Source organism: Geotrypetes seraphini, chromosome 6, assembly GCF_902459505.1.
Source record: "Geotrypetes seraphini chromosome 6, aGeoSer1.1, whole genome shotgun sequence".
Classification (NCBI taxonomy): domain Eukaryota; kingdom Metazoa; phylum Chordata; class Amphibia; order Gymnophiona; family Dermophiidae; genus Geotrypetes; species Geotrypetes seraphini.
Window position 1 is genome coordinate 193711094 of NC_047089.1, and position 19769 is coordinate 193730862.

At 43.2% G+C, this 19769-nt stretch overlaps 1 long non-coding RNA gene across 1 annotated transcript in view; it reads left to right on the forward strand.

The window, feature by feature from the left end:
• Positions 1 to 5933: 5933 nt before the first annotated feature.
• The window catches only part of LOC117362861, a 74882-nt gene continuing 61046 nt past the window's right edge, over positions 5934 to 19769 (forward strand). The window contains exon 1 of the long non-coding RNA XR_004539940.1: positions 5934 to 6063. This is a non-coding gene — a long non-coding RNA (uncharacterized LOC117362861). The remainder of the gene's footprint in view (positions 6064 to 19769) is intronic.

Sequence of the window (19769 nt, forward strand, 5' to 3'; positions counted from 1 at the left end):
GCCAGGACCTAGACCAGTGCTCCAGTAGGAGTAGGTCGTGCATCATGTTGTCGGACATTGAATTTATGTCTGTTGTGCTTTTGCCCACTACATTGCTTAGTTTGGCATCATCGGCGAATAATGTTATTTTACTTCGCAGCCCTTCTGCCAAGTCTCTTATAAAGATGTTGAATAGGATTGGGCCCAGGACCCAGCCCTGTGGCACTCCACTGATTACCTCCGTCATTTCGGAGGGGGTGCCGTTCACCACTACCCTCTGAAGCCTACCTCCAAGCCAGTTCCCAACCCATTTCGTCAATGTATCACCCAATCCTATAGAACTCATCTTGCTCAGCAACCTGTGGTGTGGTACGCTATCGAATGCTTTACTGAAGTCCAGGTATATGATGTCCAGGGACTCCCCAACATCCAGCTTCCTCATCACCCAGTCAAAGAAGCTGATCAGGTTGGATTGGCAGGATCTCCCCTTAGTAAATCCATGTTGACGGGGATCCCGTAGATTCTCCTCATTCAGGATCGTATCCAACTGGCGTTTGATTAGAGTTTCCATTAGTTTGCACACTATTGATGTGAGACTCACCGGTCTGTAGTTTGCTGTCTCCATCTTGAAGCCTTTCTTGTGGAGTGGAATGACGTTAGCCGTCTTCCAGTCCAATGGGACGTTATCCGTACTAAGGGAGAGATTGAAGAGCGCGGATAGCGGTTCTGCCAAGACATCACACAACTCCCTGAGCACCCTGGGGTATAGTTTGGCAGGCCCAATTGCCTTGTTAACCTTAAGCTTTGACAGCTCGCAGTAGACACCGCTGGGTGTAAACTCGAAATTACTAAACGGGTCATCTGCGTCAACCCTTGTCTGTAGCTGAGGGCCGAGTCCTGGCGCCTCGCGGGTGAAGACTGAGCAGAAGTATTCATTTAACAGTTGGGCTTTTTCCGAGTCCGCTTCTATATAGTCTCCGTCTGGTTTCCTAAGACGTACTATCCCGCCTGAGTTCTTATTTCTGTCACTGATATACCTGAAGAAGGATTTATCTCCTTTCTGGATGTTCTTCGCTAGAGACTCTTCCATGTGGAATTTGGCCTCCCTAACTGCTGTTTTGACGCCTTTTGACTTGGCCAGATAGACTTCCCTAGAGTCCTGTTTCCCTGATTGTTTGTAAGAGATGAATGCTTTTTTCTTCTCCTTGATGAGGTCCGAAATCTCCGCAGAGAACCACTGTGGCTTATTGTTCCTTCGCCGTTTACTTACTGATTTAACATAGCGGTTTGTTGCTTCTTGTATGGTGGCTTTCAAAGTCGACCACATTTCTTCCACTTTATCGGTTTCTGCTTGGCTTTGTAGCGCCTGGTGAACGAAGTCTCCCGTTTCTTTGAAGTTTGTGTCCTTGAATTTGAGGACCTTGGTCAGTGTGGTAGATTTAATGAAACCTTTCCTGAGATTGAACCATACCATGTTGTGGTCACTGGAGGCCAATGTGTCACCCACCGAGACCTCTGTGACACTTTCTCCATTGGTAAGTATCAGGTCCAGTATTGCCTGATCCCTTGTTGGTTCCAACACCAGTTGCCTGAGTCTTGCTCCCTTCATAGAGTTTAATAGCCTCCTGCTGCTGCCAGAAGCAGACGAAAGCGTGTCCCAATCCACATCAGGCATGTTGAAGTCACCTAACAATACTGTGTCCCCACGCAAGGTGATATTCTCTATATCTCCGATTAATTCCATATCTAGATCATCCTGTTGTCTTGGGGGTCTGTATATTACGCCAAGATACAGTCATTTGTCCTTCCCTCTGGCCAAATTTACCCAAAGGGATTCCCCGGTGTAGTGGACATCTGTGATTCTGGTGACCTTAATGTCATCTTTAGTATATAATGCTACACCTCCTCCCATTTTGCCCTCCCTGTCCCGGCGAAGCAAGTTGTAACCCGGTATGACCATGTCCCACCCGTGGGAATCCGTGAGCCAGGTCTCAGATATCGCCACCACATCCAGGTCGGCATTCCTCATTTCTGTTTCTAATTCCAGGATCTTGTTTCCCAGACTGTGGGCGTTTACATACATAGCCCTCCATGTTGTATGTTTGTTATGTCTCAGTGGGGATGTTCCCGCTTGAGCTACTTGGACACCTTTAGCATTATTTGCATGTTTTGTACTTTCCCTAGACCCAGAGTTACAATGTGCACCTATCCCGGACTCCCCAGACCCAGAACTACAGTGTGTTCCTATCCCAGACTCAGAAATGTGTATACACTGTGGGGGTATTCCCGCTTGGGCTTCTTGAACTTGAATTTGCAATGTGTGTTCTCTCGCTGGACCCAGAATTACAATGTGTACTCCCTCTAGACCCAGAATTACAATGTGTACTCCCCTTAGACCCAGAATTACAATGTGTACTCCCCTTAGACCCAGAATTACAATGTGACCCAGAATTACAATGTGAGCCAACCCCAGACTCGAAAGTGTGTATACTCTCTCCTGACCCAGATCGGTGTTTACTTACCTTAGTCTCATGTTATATCTCAGGTTGGGATACGTAATCTAATATGCTCTTCCTAACCAGCCTAAGGCACATCTGGTATAAATTAGAACCACGAGACTAGAAGCAGGAAAAACCTGAACAAAGACTAGGGATATAGGCTGAACACAAAATGGAGTTCACGCCTCAAGATGGAGTTCATGTATATTCTGATTTTCTTTATGATCTAGCTTAATAGCAAAGTACATAAAAATAATATTATTATGCTTTTCCTTAATATTAATCTGTAGTGTGTTTTTCTGGCCTTGGCTACATCCATATTCAGATTTTTATTCACCAACTTTTCGTACGCTTCTATTGGGCTTGGCCTTAACTAACACATATGCTTGTATCTGACTAGAGTTACCCAGAATCATACGAAAAGCAGGCGCTTTTGTAGAAAAACTCCACAAAATACAGCACTATCATGTCCTGATGTCCATTCCATAACCGTCCCATAAACATCACCCCCTACTGGCCACAAGCCACTACTGCTCAGCACCTACATCGGACGGGGGGGCACTCGTGCATGCGCGGTGCGGGCTAGCCAGAACTTTCTAAGTTCTTAGAGTGCAATTCATTCTAAAATGTCCATACCGGGGCTCCGTCGGTGCCGTCGCCCATCAGTGAGAATATCTGCCTGCTATTCCTGGATAACATTTGTTATAGTAAGTAACTGTGCTTTACGTGCTTGATTGTTATTGGACATACACAATTGTCATAATAGTCATCTTTTTTATCAGTTCATTGATTGGATAATATTTATGCTTTTCTGAGTCATATTGTGCGTGATATCCTGCTTCTATTTATTTCCCGACATATGACATTTTAATATCAAGAATAATAAATTTTCTGAGCAAGGACCACCCATCCATTCCGGACTTATCTGCACAGTAGTCAATTTTATATTCTTGGGTTAGATATATGGTAATTCTCTTCTGTTCTAATGCTTGTAATTTTCCATTCTTACAAATAAACTGTTTTATGATGCTTCAGCAGATGTTATGCTAGTTTCTGTTTGAAAGGATAAGTTTCGCTTGACTTGCTTATTTCAGCAGAAACAGAGATTGTGTGTGAGAACTGACAGTTTAGGGTGTTTTCAGGCCTGTAAAATGTATTGTCATATTTCTATTACTCTGTGGATTTCAGGGAGCTCTGTCTTCACCTCCAGTTTCATGGAGGTCTTATTTCTTCACTTATACGCACCTGTACAGGCCTTTCTCCCCTTTCTTCCTCATTCCCCTCTTTGAAGCCTGCTAAGGCTTCAACATTCTAAGGTTGAGATGTAGTTGAAAGTCATGATGGTCACAGAGTACAGGCTTAGGGCCTAAGTACCCGATAATTGAGCTTAATAAAATATTAAAAGGACAAGTGTTTAACCCAACCCAAACTAAAGGGACAATTGCTTCAATATGACTCAGTAATCATAAAAAAATCAAACAAGTACTGCAATAAAGTAATCCCACAAAATCAAAAATCATATGCTATAGGTGGAACATGTATTTGATTAAACATTCGAAGATACCTCTCTTTTATGGCTTCATCCTGTCATGAGTATACTATATCTAAAGAGATAAATTAACAAAAGTCTTTACTTCAAGTTAGATTATTCCCATGCCTTTCCAAAATAGCTGAGATCAGTGCAGACTCGGTTGGGTCCAAATGTTATCAGGTTATGCTCACAGGCCAAGATGGAAGTCCAGGTAAACAATCAAATCTTCTTGTGCTATCATGTTCTGTATTGCACTTCTTAAGTCAGCAACCTTCACCCCCTGGATCAGAAGAGGTGATTGGGTTAAAGTCATGAGGCTGTATTACAGCTGCGGTATCATCATTACTTCTTCACTGCACTTCATTTCAGCCTAGTAGCAAGAAAGGGAATGGAAAGAATCTAATTGAAATAGAAAATAATTAGGGTGCAATTACGGGAGTCAAAACAAGATGAAAATGCTTAAAAGTCACAATCAGGCAAAGCACATGAATCTTACAATAGGCCTGTTGTTAGAAATAATTGCAAAAAGAAGCTGAAGATGTTCAAGGTCATAAAGGTCATCCTGTCATTAGTAGCAACAGTCAATAAGTCTTTACTGGTAAGTCTTTAGGGTTCCTAGGCACATATCAGGTTATTTCTCAGGTAGCAGGGTCCTTCTAATGGGGGGGGGGCTCATCCATCATCTGAATCTCACACGAATGGAAATCTTCAGCAATGATATTTCAAATAGGATCTTTAGTAACTAGCATCACTCCATAGTTGTGCAAATAAGTCAATAATAGCAGAATTGCAACATCGAAAATTCTAAGTATAACGCCAAGAACCTTACATGCAAAAGGATGTAAATGCAGATTTTCATGTAGCAAACAGCATCATCTCATATGGCAAATGTCTTTAAGAAGTGATCCACAATTAATAAGGAAGAAATATCTGTACTATATATCATTTAGTTTGTTTCCAGCAATACCTGAGTAACATTACTAACAGAATAGATGCATTATTAAAAAGGTGAATGCAAAAGAAAACACTAGTTAAAACGTTTCTGCTTCAATTCAAATAAGTTATGTTCCAATATATTAGCTGAATTATATCTGACAACCTAAAGAAATTGTGACTATAGTGGCATATGATGCAAAAAGAACAGAAGTAATGAAAACATAAATATGAATAGCATAGAATCAGACCCAAGTAAAAGAATGGCAATGCTATAGATTTAAACATATTAACATATAGATTATATTGAGACATATTAAAGTGGAGATAATATAAACTAAAAATTTAAATAAAGTGTACAGAAAAGTCTGAATTTATGGGAGTTCTAGCTAAATCATGGGTATAATTTTGCTTAGCTCATAATATACTTTACTGGTGCTTTAAGCTAGACAAACAATTTTTTTTCCACAAGAAGCAACACCATATAATGGGTTAACAGTATATCTCTCTATTGAAACATTCAAAAACTTAACTAGGGAGGGGTTTTTTTTTCCCTTTTTTTCATCTGCGACATAGGAAATGGAAAGCAAAATTTACTTTCACTTCGATATGCAGCACATTGAAATAACTTTCACAGTTAGTTAATATTACTATTTGGGAAAGGAGTGGATCATGAGAATCCCTTGGAATGTATTCTAGTTATTATAGAGCCATGAATAATGAAAAAACAAGAAGAATATAACTGCAGACAATTTCAGGGTAAAGAAATATAATGCTACAACTTCTAGCATCCCTAAACACTGACACCTAATACTAGTTTCACTTTAGCAGATTCAACGTGAAAACACATTGTTTTATACCAAAGGAAATCTAATACATGGTTATACCTAAATACAATATTCTGAATTTTAACCTGTAGGATTAGACATTCTCTTCAGCAGCTTATTAGAAAAGATTTTAAATAAAAGCTAAACGCAGATTGCATTGTGTTACAAAAACACATCAACCAGGAAGTAGCCTTGTGTGTGTGCATTTCAGAAAAAGAGGTAATAACTCATTTCTTTCTATAAACTCCGATCAAAGACAGAGAAAAAAGGACTTCTAAAGTATGAAACCGTTGTGGTGAGTAGGGGAAAACAATCTTTCTTTATATTGGTAATTATATTGAGCACTCATAAATGGAAATCTACTCATATTTCTAAAAACATTGAATTTGACATATGGCATAATAAAAAAAGATAATGACTCACTGTAACATGAAGGACCATAGCTCTGAAAAATGGACAGACATTGATTGCTAGCAAGTATTAGGGGGCACCCCTCTTGTATCTTTTTTTTATATATATATATACAGTACTCATAACTAAAAATCAATTTTCTTAAATAGTCATTAGTAAAGGGTGGGGGACGTCCTTATTAAAATCCCCAACCTATAAAGACAAAGGTTTATTTACACTGTTAGTTATCATACTTAATGCAATCATAGCAGGAATCATACTACTCGTATACATTCATTCATCATTCATTTTGTTTTGGTTTTTGTTGCAAATAGACATACTTGTATATCCCATATGCATATATTTTTATTTTACAATCCGTGTACAAACACTTAACTCAAATTCTTCTTATCTACACATGCTACCCCTCTTAACATCTTCCCTACATTGTCATTCCTTCCTATGTGTCCATTTCATTTTATCTTTGTGAATACGTGACACTTTCTATTGGGTTTTGGGTTTTTTTTATTCCTTCTCACCTACTTTCTCTGCATACCTTTATATACAAAAAACAAAATTTGTATGTAATTCTTTTTCTCTCTCACAAAAATCAACCACATAGCATGTCAAACTTGTATGAACTAAATTATTTTTATGAAAGCTTATGATAACATTAAAACTTGCAGTTAAAATATAGTTCCTCATCCAACCCCCCTGTTTTTGTTGTGTTTTGTTTTGTTTTTAGAACAGGAAACAAGAGCTACAATAAAGTAATTTCGCTTTCCCATAGTGTTTAAAAGAAAACCTGTGCTTTCACAGCCCCGTTCACAAGTCTTATCAGCAAAAAGTTCAGTATGTAAATCAAACGGCATCAACAGCAGAACCACAGAAGCCAATAGTCAGCATGACAAACTGAAAACATAAAAAGGTTGCTAGACTGTCCTTATTTAAGGAGGAAAACTGAAAAGTTCCCTCAGCTTTATTCACCCACCAAATGCAATCATTCAAGTCTCCATTGTGCAGGAGGGCGAGAAGGAACTGATATAGGTGGATATTTGGTCTTTTTTTGTTAGTAAGGACCAAATTTCTAGACCCGGATGTGAACATATTGTATCAACAGGGACCTCAATGGGTGAGTCTCGGGCGGGCAATACCGGTGGCTTAAATGCAGGAGTATAAGAAGGAGGAAAAGGGGGTGGGAAACGGATAGAATCAGGTAGAGGACAGGCAAGACAAAGAGAGGCTATCAAGTAGTGTAGAAAAAGACTTGGTACGATAGGTGAGACAGCGACCGTGGCCCGGAGGACAAGTATCATCTATAATTAATCCCCAATAATCTTTGAAACATGAAATAAGAGTTTATGTCAATGCCATTACTGTCCTGGGGTTGTGTCATGTTAGGGTCCCATGGTATATATTGATCGAGCATGGGGGTACATCTAAGATTGTTGCTGTCCTGCATTTCTAACAGTTGTGCAGATTTAGCAAAGCATGCAGTAAATAATACAGTAGATTGTGAAAGAGTGTCTTGTGTTGGAGTAGGTAATGAGGTGGACAGTTCAGAATCAGCTAAGGACAGGTCAAGGTTAAGGTCACAGAAATAATAGTCAGACAGGTCAAAGGTTCTAAGAGAAGTATAAGAGTCAGGGCTGGTACGACCAGAAAAACCGGGCAGGGGATTCACAATGCCATCAAGGGCAGTGGAAGGATGAGCATACTGCAGAGAAACATGAGAATAAGGGGGTGGGCTCAGATTGTCCAGAGCAGGACATGGAGGGTTTAGATCAGGGGTGTCAAAGTCCTTCCTCGAGGGCTGCAATCCAGTCGGGTTTTCATGATTTCCCCAATGAATATGCATGAGATCTATTAACATAGAATGAAAGCAGTGCATGCAAATAAATCTCATGCATATTTATTGGGGAAATCCTGAAAACCCGACTGGATTGCGGCCCTTGAGGAGGGACTTTGACACCCCTGGTTTAGATCAATAAGAGGATTAAAGCAAACAATATCTAGAGGTATCATGATCAAAAGCAATCAATATGCAGCTAAATAAAATCCTGAAAACAGAAAAGGCCTTTACTAACTTATAAAGAAGAAGAAGGAATACTTACAAAATGGTACAATGTAATCACAGAAAAGCAGGTACCTTTGTAGCGTTGAATCATGCATGGCACTGGACCACCAAGATGACTATCCACCAGGCAACGCTGGCTCTACGTCAAGAAAATGATTAATAATTGTTAAAACTGGAGCCTACTCGCTAGTCACATCTAACACTGACTCCCAAACCAGTTTTACTAGTCACTGCTAGCTCTTGGTTCCCGAAACACCACTCACTAGTCACAGCTAGCTCTAGTTCTGGCCAAGTTTTATAAACTCTGTAATGAAGAAAATAATTTTTAGTGGAAGTAAAAATATGTTTGCAGCAAAATATACCTATAAGAAGAAAAACCAGAACAAAGGCAGTTAGCAAACGCAAGCGCAAGTTATTAACCTTAGTTAAGTAAAGCCCTAAACAATTAAGCCTAAATAATCTTAAATAAGTGGGGAGGCTGTCTGAAAAGCAGATGTAGGCCTTCAACCCTCTGGCCGTAAGGCCTAAGGCCTGCGGTCCCCTGTTTCATGGTCGGGTCACCACTGAAGACCACCCATTATTATGGCCTTCACCAAATGACCTCAGGATAACTCAATATGCTGGTATAAGTAATATATAGTTAATTAATAATCAGTAACAAGAACAAGAACAAGTCTTTCAGCATATAGAGCCAACAGATCAATATACGTCAAGCCGGCTTGAGTATACCTAGGTATCTGTTTTCATTGAGTCATCAAAAGACTGTCCTTTTATACATTTTTGACAGCCTGAGACCACATTAGTACATATTATATGCTTGATTATTATTGGACATACACAATTGTCATAATGGTCATCTTTCTTATCAGTTTCAAGTTTAATAAATTCTTTGATTTGATCGCAAAATCATATTTTGATGCGATTGGACAATATTTATGCTTTTCTGAGTCATATTGTGTGTAATGTCCTGCTTCTATCTATTTCCCGACATATGCCATTTTAATATCAAGAATCATCAATTTTCCGAGCAAGGACCACCCACCTATTCCGGACTTATCTGCACAGTAGTCAATTTTATATTCTTGGGTTAGATATGTGGTAATTCTCTTCTGTTCTAATGCTGGTAATTTTCCATTCTTACAAATAAACTTCTCTGTTTTATGATGCTTCAGCAGATGTGCTAGTTTCTGTGTGAAAGGATAAGTTTCACTTGACTTGCTTATTTCAGCAGAAACAGAGATTGTGTGTGAGAGCTGACAGTTTAGGGTGTTTTCAAGCCTGTTAAATGTATTGTCATATTTCTATTACTCTGGATTTCAGGGGGCTCTCTCTTCACCTCCAGTTTCATGGAGGTCTTATTTCTTTACTTATACGCACCTGTACAGGCCTTTCTCCCCTTCCTTCCTCAAGGGGCAGCTTGAGGATATTGCTATTGGCTGCAATGCTTGGAGATTTTGAGTTGCCAGACTGGAGGAAGATGTCTTCAGTTGGCAGAGCTTGGGAATCGAGCTTGGGAATCCCCACTAGTTCAAGTATTTATAAATTGCATTCAGGCGGGGAGAAACTTTGGTGCCCATCCACTACTTTTGGGCTCCAGTCCCTCCTCCCAAATCAGCTGTATATGACTACACCACTAAATACAAAAATAATCGTGATGCACATATCCCAAAGCTGAATGAAAACCTAGGCACTTGCTTCACTTGTATTTTGAATGAATAGTACTATCATAGATCGATCCGTTCATGCAAGACGTTACCTCGCAAGTCTGCCCCACTTCATTCTACGAGCATTAGTAATGTAAGTTTTTATGGGTCCTCAGAGGGCCACCACGCACTCAAATATATCTCATAGTGCGGGGCTTTATGCACCCTTTCGTCACTGGACCTATATTTATATATAATTGCTATTAGCTTAACTTAAATATAAATATGCTAAAAGTACTTAGCTTAATGACGCTAGTCGGGAGGGTAGAAAACATCAGTTATTCAACATGTTTCGCCCAAATGGCAGGGCTTTATCAAGGCTCCCTCTCCCTAGAAAAATAAAAGAAATATGTATTTTTCCTATATGCCTAGCCTTTTACCATATTACTTATATTAAGTGTACCATATTCATTATAGACTTTCAACCTCTTACCGTTTGAAACCATATTCTCCCACCAATGCGTCAGAGGCAAAATGGCGGTCACGCTTTTAGTCAGCTGTTTTATACGTATACACGACAACCACGTCCCATACTATTGGGGACGTCATTGTGTGACGTAGAGATTGTTAAACTTTACTCCTCCCCTTTAATATTGTTTACCAGGTTAATTATACCAGACTAAATTCACAAACGTCCCCAGGAACTTAAATCATATTAATGAAGCCCATTCTAATTCATTATTTAATCCCTTGGGAACCACCGTATTCAGGCGGTAGATCCAACGCTGTTCAGAAAAGTTTAACCTCCCCTCCCAATCACCCTCCAGCTCTTTATCACTCATACACTCTATCACTCTCCATCTCAAATGTTGAATATCATGGCCTTTCTCAAGCCAGTGCTGAACTATAGGGGCCTGTAACGTCCTGGTGTTAATACGGGATTTATGTTCATTCAACCGTATGTTAATCGCCCGTTTAGTGCGCCACACGTACACCAAGTCACAGGGGCAAACAATAATGTATACCACCCTGATAGATTTACATGTCGTTTTTGACCTGGATTTTACTAAATACCCTGATTGGGGGTCAGTCCACTGAGCCCCCTCCAGCGTAAAGATCCAACTTCTCTCCCTTTCTCTTCCCAACTGCCCCATCCCATCTCTCCCTCTGCCTCCCTTCCCTAGGTTCACCATTTCTTCCTTTCTCTTCCCAATGGTTTTCCCTTTAAGTATCTTTTTCCCTCTTCCTCCACTCCACCCCAGGTCCAACTTCTCTCCCTTCAGACCATTGCCCACCATCTCTTTTTCTGTCTTCTGTTTCTGGCCCCATTAAGCTCTCCCTCCAAGCCCAATATGGCACTTCTGTTAATAACCTCCCACCCCCAAAAAAAAGTCCAGGAGGCTTCGGCCCATCATGCTCTCCCCCTTCTCTCTATGCCCATGCATCTCTACCTCACTCCTCTCCCACCACCATGTCCAATAATTCTCTCTCTGTCTCCATTCCTCTTCTCTCTGCCCAACAGTTCTCCTCTTTCTTTATCTCCCCAATTGCACCATCTCTTTCCCTCTCTCAACCACCCAATTCTCCCTTTCTATTATCTCCCTCACCTCAGCATCTCTTGCCCTCACTCCCTCCATTCTTCCATCTTATGACTAATTCTCCCCTCCCTCTTTCCCTTCATTCTGAGTCCTAAGTTCATGCCCCTCCATCCTTACTTCCATCATTTTTCCTAAGTTTGTGTTCCCTCCCTCTCAAATCCCAACATGCCCTTCTCCCTCCCTCCCTTCTATGCGCCGGGTGTTTACCTTCAGGCCGGGTGTTTACCTCCTCGCCGCTAGTCATTTTTTTGCTGAAAGCCGTGGGTAGCACCTCCCTCTCAAGTCCCAATACACCCTCCTCCCTCCCTTCTGTGCCCCGGGTGTTTACCTTCAAGCCGGCTCCCTTCTCACTGCTACAGTCATATTGGCAGTATCTTTAGAGCAGGTGAGCCAGTCGTCTACTGAAGACATTCTTCCCTCTTCTGGTTAGGTGGAGCCCATCCGATCCCTGTAGTTCCTGGACCACAGAGAGGCACTACAGGGACCACAGGGATCGGATGGGCTCCACCTAACCAGAAGAGGGAAGAATGTCTTCGGTAGACGACTGGCTCACCTGCTCCAAAGGGCTTTAAACTAGGTGAGTTGGGGGAGGGAACCATTTCTCATCCTGGTAAGGTAAGTAACCATCCTAGTAAGGTAAGTAACCATCTTGGTATGGTGAGTAAATATTCCAGTACTGAGTCTGAGGTAAGTACTTACGCCACAGTCAGTACTGCAGGGGACAGACCAACTCGAAAGGGACGAACTAACTCAAACAGGGAAATAAAGAGCATACTAAATAAAGCAGGAAAATCTCCACGCAGACTGGGCATACACGAAGTATGGAAGGCTATGTACATCAACGCCCACAGTTTAGGCAATAAAATATTGGAATTAGAGACGGAAATGAGGAGTGCTGACCTAGATGTGGTGGCAATATCTGAAACTTGGTTCACGGATTCCCATGGATGGGATATGGCTATACCAGGTTATAACTTACTCCGCCGAGACAGAGAAGGCAAAAATAGAGGAGGGGTAGCACTATATATCAAGGAAGAAATCAAAGTTACCAGAATCATAGGTGTCAGGTATACAGGGGAGTCCCTCTGGGTGAACCTTGCCAGGGGAAGTGGCAAATGCCTGTATCTGGGCATTGTATACAGGCCTCCTAAACAGGATGACAAAGACAAAGAATTAATTGAAGACATTGAGACCTTCACTCTGCGTGGAGACACTGTACTGTTATGAGATTTCAACATGCAAGATATAAACTGGAACAAAGTCTCAGCCACGACCGGCAGCAGCAGAAGACTACTAACATCTATTCAGAGGGTATGACTCAAACAGATGGTTCTGGAGCCCACCAGGGATTAGGCAATTCTCGACCTGATACTCACCAATGGAGAAAGCGTCACAGAGGTTTCGGTAGGTGAGGCGTTGGCCTCCAGCGACCACAAAATGGTGTGGTTTCACCTAAGGAAGGGATCCACGAGGTCGAACACGTCAATGAAGGTCCTTAACTTGAAGGGCACTGACTTCGAGAGCATGGGAAATTTTGTCTATAAGGCGCTGCAAACCCAAGACACAACAGATGATGTGGAGGTCATGTGGTCAGCTCTGAAATCTACCCTACAGGAAGCAACCAACCTCTTTATAAGGACCGTGAGTAAATGGCGGAGAAATAAAAAACCCCAATGGTTCTCTGCGGAGATCTCAGAACTCATAAAACAGGAGAAAAGAGCATTTTTATCCTACAAACGATCACAACGACCAGAAGACAAAGAAGCTTATCTAGAAAAATCTAGAACTGTTAAAACAGCAGTCAGATACGCCAAACTCAGGATGGAAGAAGATTTAGCTAGCAATATTAAAAAAAGGGGATAAATCCTTCTTCAGGTATGTTAGTGATAGAAAGAGGAATACAGAAAGGATAGTGCGCCTAAGGAAACCCGACGGCATTTTGCAGAATTGGACTCTGATAAAGCCGAACTACTGAATGAAGACTTCTGCTCAGTATTTACCTGTGAGGTACCAGGATCCGGCCCACAGCTGCAAACAAAAGAGAGCTCAGAAGACCCATTCAGGAATTTTGAATTTTCCACCAGCAGCATCTACCAAGAATTGTCAAGGCTCAAAGTGTATAAAGATATGGGACCAGATAATTTGCATCCCAGAATGCTTAGGGAATTGAGAGATGTCCTGGCAGAGCCATTAGCCGCGCTCTTTAATCTTTCTCTGAGCATGGGAAAAGTTCCATTAGACTGGAAAACAGCTAATGTCATCCCGCTCCATAAAAAGGGATGCAGGTTAGAGACTGCAAATTACAGACGGGTAAGTCTTACGTCAATAGTGTACAAGCTTATGGAAACATTGATTAAACACAAATTAGACATGGTTCTGGACGACGAGAGACTGAGGAATCCACACCAGCATGGATTTACAAAGGGGAGATTCTGCCAATCCAACCTGATCAGCTTCTTTGACTGGGTAACAAAAGAACTAGATAAAGGAGAGTCCCTAGACGTGTTGTATCTGGACTTCAGCAAGGCCTTTGATAGTGTCCCACACCGCAGACTTTTGAACAAGATGAGTTCGTTGGGGCTAGGAGAAATACTAACTACATGGGTTAGGGACTGGCTCAGTGGCAGACATCAGAGGGTGGTGGTAAACGGTACTCCCTCTGAAAAGTTGGAAGTGCACCGTGGAGTACCGCAGGGCTTGGTCCTGTTCCAATCCTATTTAATATCTTCATACAAGATCTGCCTTAGGAACTTCGGGATAAAATTGCATTATTTGCCGATGATGCTAAACTATGCAACATAGTGGGCGGTGATACCATGCCCAACTCTATGACACAGGACATACTTTTTCTGGAGCACTGGTCTACTATTTGGCAGCTGAATTTTAATGCCAAGAAGTGTAAGGTTATACACCTTGGTAGCAGAAACCCATGCATAACCTACACTCTAAATGGTGAGACCTTAACCAGAACTGTGGCAGAACGGGACCTGGGAGTAATCATTAGTGAAGATATGAAGGCAGCCAATCAAGTGGAGAAAGCCTCATCCAAGGCTAGACAAATGCTGGGTTGCATTTGGAGAAGCTTTGTCAGCCGAAAGCCCGAGGTGGTAATGCCGCTGTACAGGTCCATGCTAGACCACATCTGGAATACTGTGTACAATTTTGGAGGCCACAGTATCGGAAGGATGTGCTAAGAATGGAATTGATTCAGCGATTGGCCACCAAGATGGTCTCAGGGCTCAAGGATGTCCCTTATGAAGAACGACTAGGTAAGTTGCACCTTTACTCTCTCGAGGAACGCAGAGAGAGGGGTGACATGATAGAGACGTTCAAATACGTTACTGGCTGTATTGAGGTGGAAGAAGACTTCTTCCTTACAGGCCCTATGGTTACAAGAGGGCATCCGCTAAAAATCAGGGGCGGGAAATTCCATAGTGACACTAGGAAGTACTTCTTCACCGAAAGGGTGGTTGACCGTTGGAATGATCTTCCACTTCAGGTTATTGAGGCCAATAACGTGACTGACTTTAAGAACAAATGGGATCAACACGTGGGTTCACTTCAAAGAAGAACTTAGGGGGGGGGGTTATTTGAGTGGGCAGACTTGTTGGGCCGAGGGCGCTTTTCTGCCGTCATATTCTATGTTTTTATGTTTCCTCTCAAGTCCAAACACACACTTCTCCTTCCCTCCCTTCTGTGCCCCGGGTGTTTACCTTCAGGCCGGCTCCCTCCTCACTGCTACAGTCATATGGGCAGCACCTCCCTCTCAAGTCCCAACATGCCCTTCTTCCTCCCTTCTGTGCCGTGGGTGTTTACCTTCTTGCCTGCTCCCTCCTCCGTCTTGCTGTAGTATTCTTTCAAAGCCAGTCAGTGGCTGCCACGCACCTCCCACGGCTGATCTGGAAGCATTCCCTCTGATGTCATGATGTCAGAGGAAACGCTTCTGGGTCAGCTACAGGAGGCACCACTGCCTGTGGCTTTGCGTGAACACTGCAGCAAGATTGAGGAGGGAGCCAGCAAGACGGTAAACACCTGGGGGTGGCAGAGGAAAACAACTCATCGCCCACGAGCAGGTCACACGAAATACCTCATGGGGTCGCATGCAGGCCGTGGGTTGGACACCTCTGGCCTAAGGGATCTGGCAAATCAGAATCATAGGCCACTCCCTGTGCATCCCAGAATGCACTGCAAGAGGGGCCTAAGATTCCAGTTGGTCAGTTCCCTTAGGCCACCCCCCCCCACAAGGGGTATTAAATGCCTGCCCTTCCCGGTGCATCCCACGATGCACCGGGAAGGTCAGGCCTGCCATTCGTGTGTAGGTGGGCCAATCGGCTGGAGGCAGAAGGATGCCTCCGGCCAGCCAACATTATAAGGTGGGTTGGAGGTTCCAGGGGGGCTGATATGGGTTTGGGGGATGGAAGAGGGGAGTTGGTAACCTTATTGGGTAGGGTTCCGGCAGGAAGGATTGAGCATCCCTCCTGCCGGGGATATCCAGGGAGGGCTGTCGGCAGGAGGGATTGGGCATCCCTTCTGCTGGGGATGTTAGCAGTGGTTGGGGAAGCCAGCAGGAGGGAGTGGGCATCTCTCCTGCCAGCTGATTTGAGGTCAGGTACGGGGGTTCCCTGCTGTGACTGCTCTCAGCCGATTGCAGCAGGGGACTTTCCCCCTCCAAAATCAGCTGAGCAACAGGGATTCTAAAGCGGTGATTCTGTTACTGGCGCCCAAGAATCACGGCTTTGTGGATCCTTGCTGTTCTGCTGATGGGGGAGGAGGGAATTCTTCTGCTGCGATTGGCTGCTGTGGTCTAGGGAAATACAGGTAGCTAAAATATAGGCCAAGATTACCCGGGCCTACATTTCAGCTGCCTATCTTGGTGTGATTCATGGCTAGGTTGGCAAATGCCACTTTGGGCATTGGCCACGCCTACTTAGGCATTGGGCGATCTATAGCGCCAAGCTAGCCCCAATTCCAGCGACCATTTTAGCCACCTTTAATTTAGGCATTGGTAGTCACTTCAAACCTGCCATTTCTGACCACTGGCAGGGCGTCTACCGACTCCTAAATTTAGCCACTGGTTATAGAATGTTGTATATCAGAATATATGCATGTTCCATCTTACACTCATCTACTGTGTTTCCCCCAAAATAAGACAGTATCTTATTAATTTTGGGTCCAAAAACGCATTAGGGATTTTTTCGGGGGATGTCTTACTTTTTTTCATGTACAACAATCATCTCTCCCTTCCTCTCCTCCATCCCAATTCTTTCTCTTTTCTTTTTCTCCCCCTCCCATGTGCAGCATCTTTCCTCCCCTCTCACCCATCCCCTTGTGCAGCATCTTTCTATCCCTCCCTCCCTTCACCCTGTGCAGCAGAACCCCACAGACCCTCCCACCAATGCCTCCAAAAACAGCAGTAGTGGCAGCCCTCTGAACAGGGCTGTTTTGTGGCCTTCCCCGCCAGGCCTTCAGCAGAGGGAAGGCCCCAGCAGGGAAGGCCGTAAAGCAGCCCGTTCAGAGTGCTGCCCCCGCTGCTGTTTTTGGAGGCCTCTGAGGTACTGTATGTCAGTCCTTACAGTGGGAGGGTCAGTGGGGTGCTGCTGCACAGGGAGATGGGAGGAAGGGATAGAAAGATGCTGCACAAGGGGATGGGTGAGAGGGTAGGAAAGATGCTGCATATGCGGGAGCAAGAAAGCACTGCTACTGCCGCTGCTTTAGGAGGCTTTGGAGCGGAGGTATGTCAGGTCTCACCAGATTGGGGGACACTGAATCAATGAGTCCAATTTGGGGGATGAATCAGGCAGCACTAATGTCAGGGATGGAGTCGGAGAGGGTTGGGAACATTTGGCGGGACTTTGGGGAATCGATCTTAACTAGGGCTTATTTTTAGGGTTGGAGCTTATATTAGGAGCGTCTTTAAAAATCATGCTAGGGCTTATTTTCGGGATAGGTCTTATTTTCGGGAAAAAATGGTATTCCAAACGGCTATGGTATTCAAAAATACAGGTGGTGTTACATTTTAACCTTGTATGTTGCAGTGTGAGACCAGAGTTCAGAGAATTGCTAATGATGTAATGGGTGGATAAGTTACACTTTTAGAGTTCAAAATATTTATGTGGCCCTTGGAAAATTAAAATATCCCTGCTCTCTTTGCAGTGATTTCATGGGAACAAATTAACAGAACTAGCCCTCACATCAGTGGCGTACCAAGGAGGGGGTGGTTCTCCCCGGGTGCAGCCTTAGGGGGGGAAGCACAGCCGGCCAGGTCCGGAAAATGGTCAATCGCCAAGGCAAAGTGAGTCGATCGCGGAGCCCATCCCATCCCATGTGTATTAGTATATCAACAGAATAGATATGTTTTTTTACGAGTCGCAGCAATTATCTAAGTTTATTGTTACTAAAGGTCAGGTAACATCATCACCGTGAGGATTGAATCCAATAATTCTGCTCATGTGTTTTTGACCCTTTACGATGAAATTGTTTCAGTTCATTGTATTTTTTCTTTTTGACCGATATTGTTGTCAAATGTTTGAAAATTATAAATAAAGGTTAAAAAAAAAAAAAGAAAGAAAGAAAAATGATAATTAACATTTTCTCAGCGTACAGTGTGCTTTGTGGTTTTTTAAAAAATTTAGATCATTTTGACTTGGTCATTTTAAAAGTAGCTCGCAAGCCCAGAAAGTGTGGGCACCCCTGAGCTAGAGCGTTGAAGCTGCGTGTGGCTGCCATAAAGGTCATTTCTGACACAACCAGAAGTTGCATCAGAGATGACCTTTACGGCAGCCATATGCAACTACAAGAAGAAGGCTGTAAGAAGGCAGTTTAGACATCGCCGGCCACGGGGCAGGGAGGTTTGTCGGACCGGGCCTGTTGTCCGGGGGGGGGGGGGGTTGCAGATCTTGTTGGCAAAATCGGGAAGGTGAGGAAGGGAGAAAGACGGACCTGTGGTTGATGGAGAGATTGAGAGAAGGGGGCAGATGATGGAAGTAGGTAGAAAGGGGAGAGAGAAGAGGTCAGATGATGTAAGTGGGGAGAAGGGAGAACAAATGCTGAATGAAAGTGGAGAAAGAGAACACATACTGGATGGAAGGAGGGATAAAGAAAAAGGACATATGCTGGATGGGGGAAGAAGATAGAGTTAGTGAGATAGTGGAGGGGTGAAGGAAAGGGGTGGCATGCTGTGGGTAGACATAGTGAAAAGGGAAACTGAGGACTGCATAGTAAGAAAGAATTTAATTTAAATGGAGGCAGAAAATAAAGAAGGAAGACCAGAGAAGGAAAGGGAAGAGAGAGAGGAGAGAGAGATATCAGAGAACGGGGAAGGAGACAGAGATATCAGATCTGAGCGGAGGAAATGAGAAGAGAGAGATGCTAAAAACCACAGAGGGGAGGGAAAGAGAGATGAAAGGAGAAAGATGCCAGACCATGAGGGAACAGAGGGAAGATGATGGATGCCAGACCAAAGGCCCCCCCTAGAGGAGAGATGGAATGGGGAGGCATACAGTTTCTGGAAGGGGCATAGAAGGAGAGAAGATGCCATATAGGGAGGGGCAGAGAAATGGCAGACAGTGGATAGAAGGAAGACAGTAACAAGAAGATGAGGAAAGCAGAAACCAGAGAAGACAAAGGTAGAACAAAAATTTTCTATTTATTTATTGCTTTAGGAGACATATGTCACTGTTTCTGTGGTGTTGCATTTTATGCAGAGTCCAGCTTCTTGCTGGTTCAATTTAACCTTTGTCTATGTATTTCTATTTTATCCCCCCTTTTACAAAACTCTGGAGTGTTTATTAGCGCCAACCGTGGTGGTAGCAGCTCTGATGCTCAGAATTCTATGAGCATCAGAGCTGTTATCACCGTGGCTAAAATCCACACTACAGTTTTGTAAAAGGGGGAGGGGTTAGTTTGTGATGACATATTCTATATTAGGCGAAGGTGTTTTTTGTGTTCTGTGTGTTCGAAAGACATGGTTTTCTGTTAGGATTGACAGTGTAGGATTGATCTGTACTGGTCTGGCTTGTTTAGTTTTACAATGGGTGTATTGATGTACTGCTCACTGCAATATGCAAGATGCTGCCTTTTCCTAGGTACTCATGTGTGACGTGTGGCTTGTTACTAAAAAGCATGTTTTTCGTACAGATGGGGGGTGCCAAAAAATGATGGGCCCCAGGTGTCACATATGCTAGGTATGCCACTGCCTCACAGTCTTCATTTTCTGGTAGTTCATTGCTTAGGAAGAAAAAGGGAAACTCAAATCGTGATTTTATTATGGCTCAGATGCAGGGTAATATATATT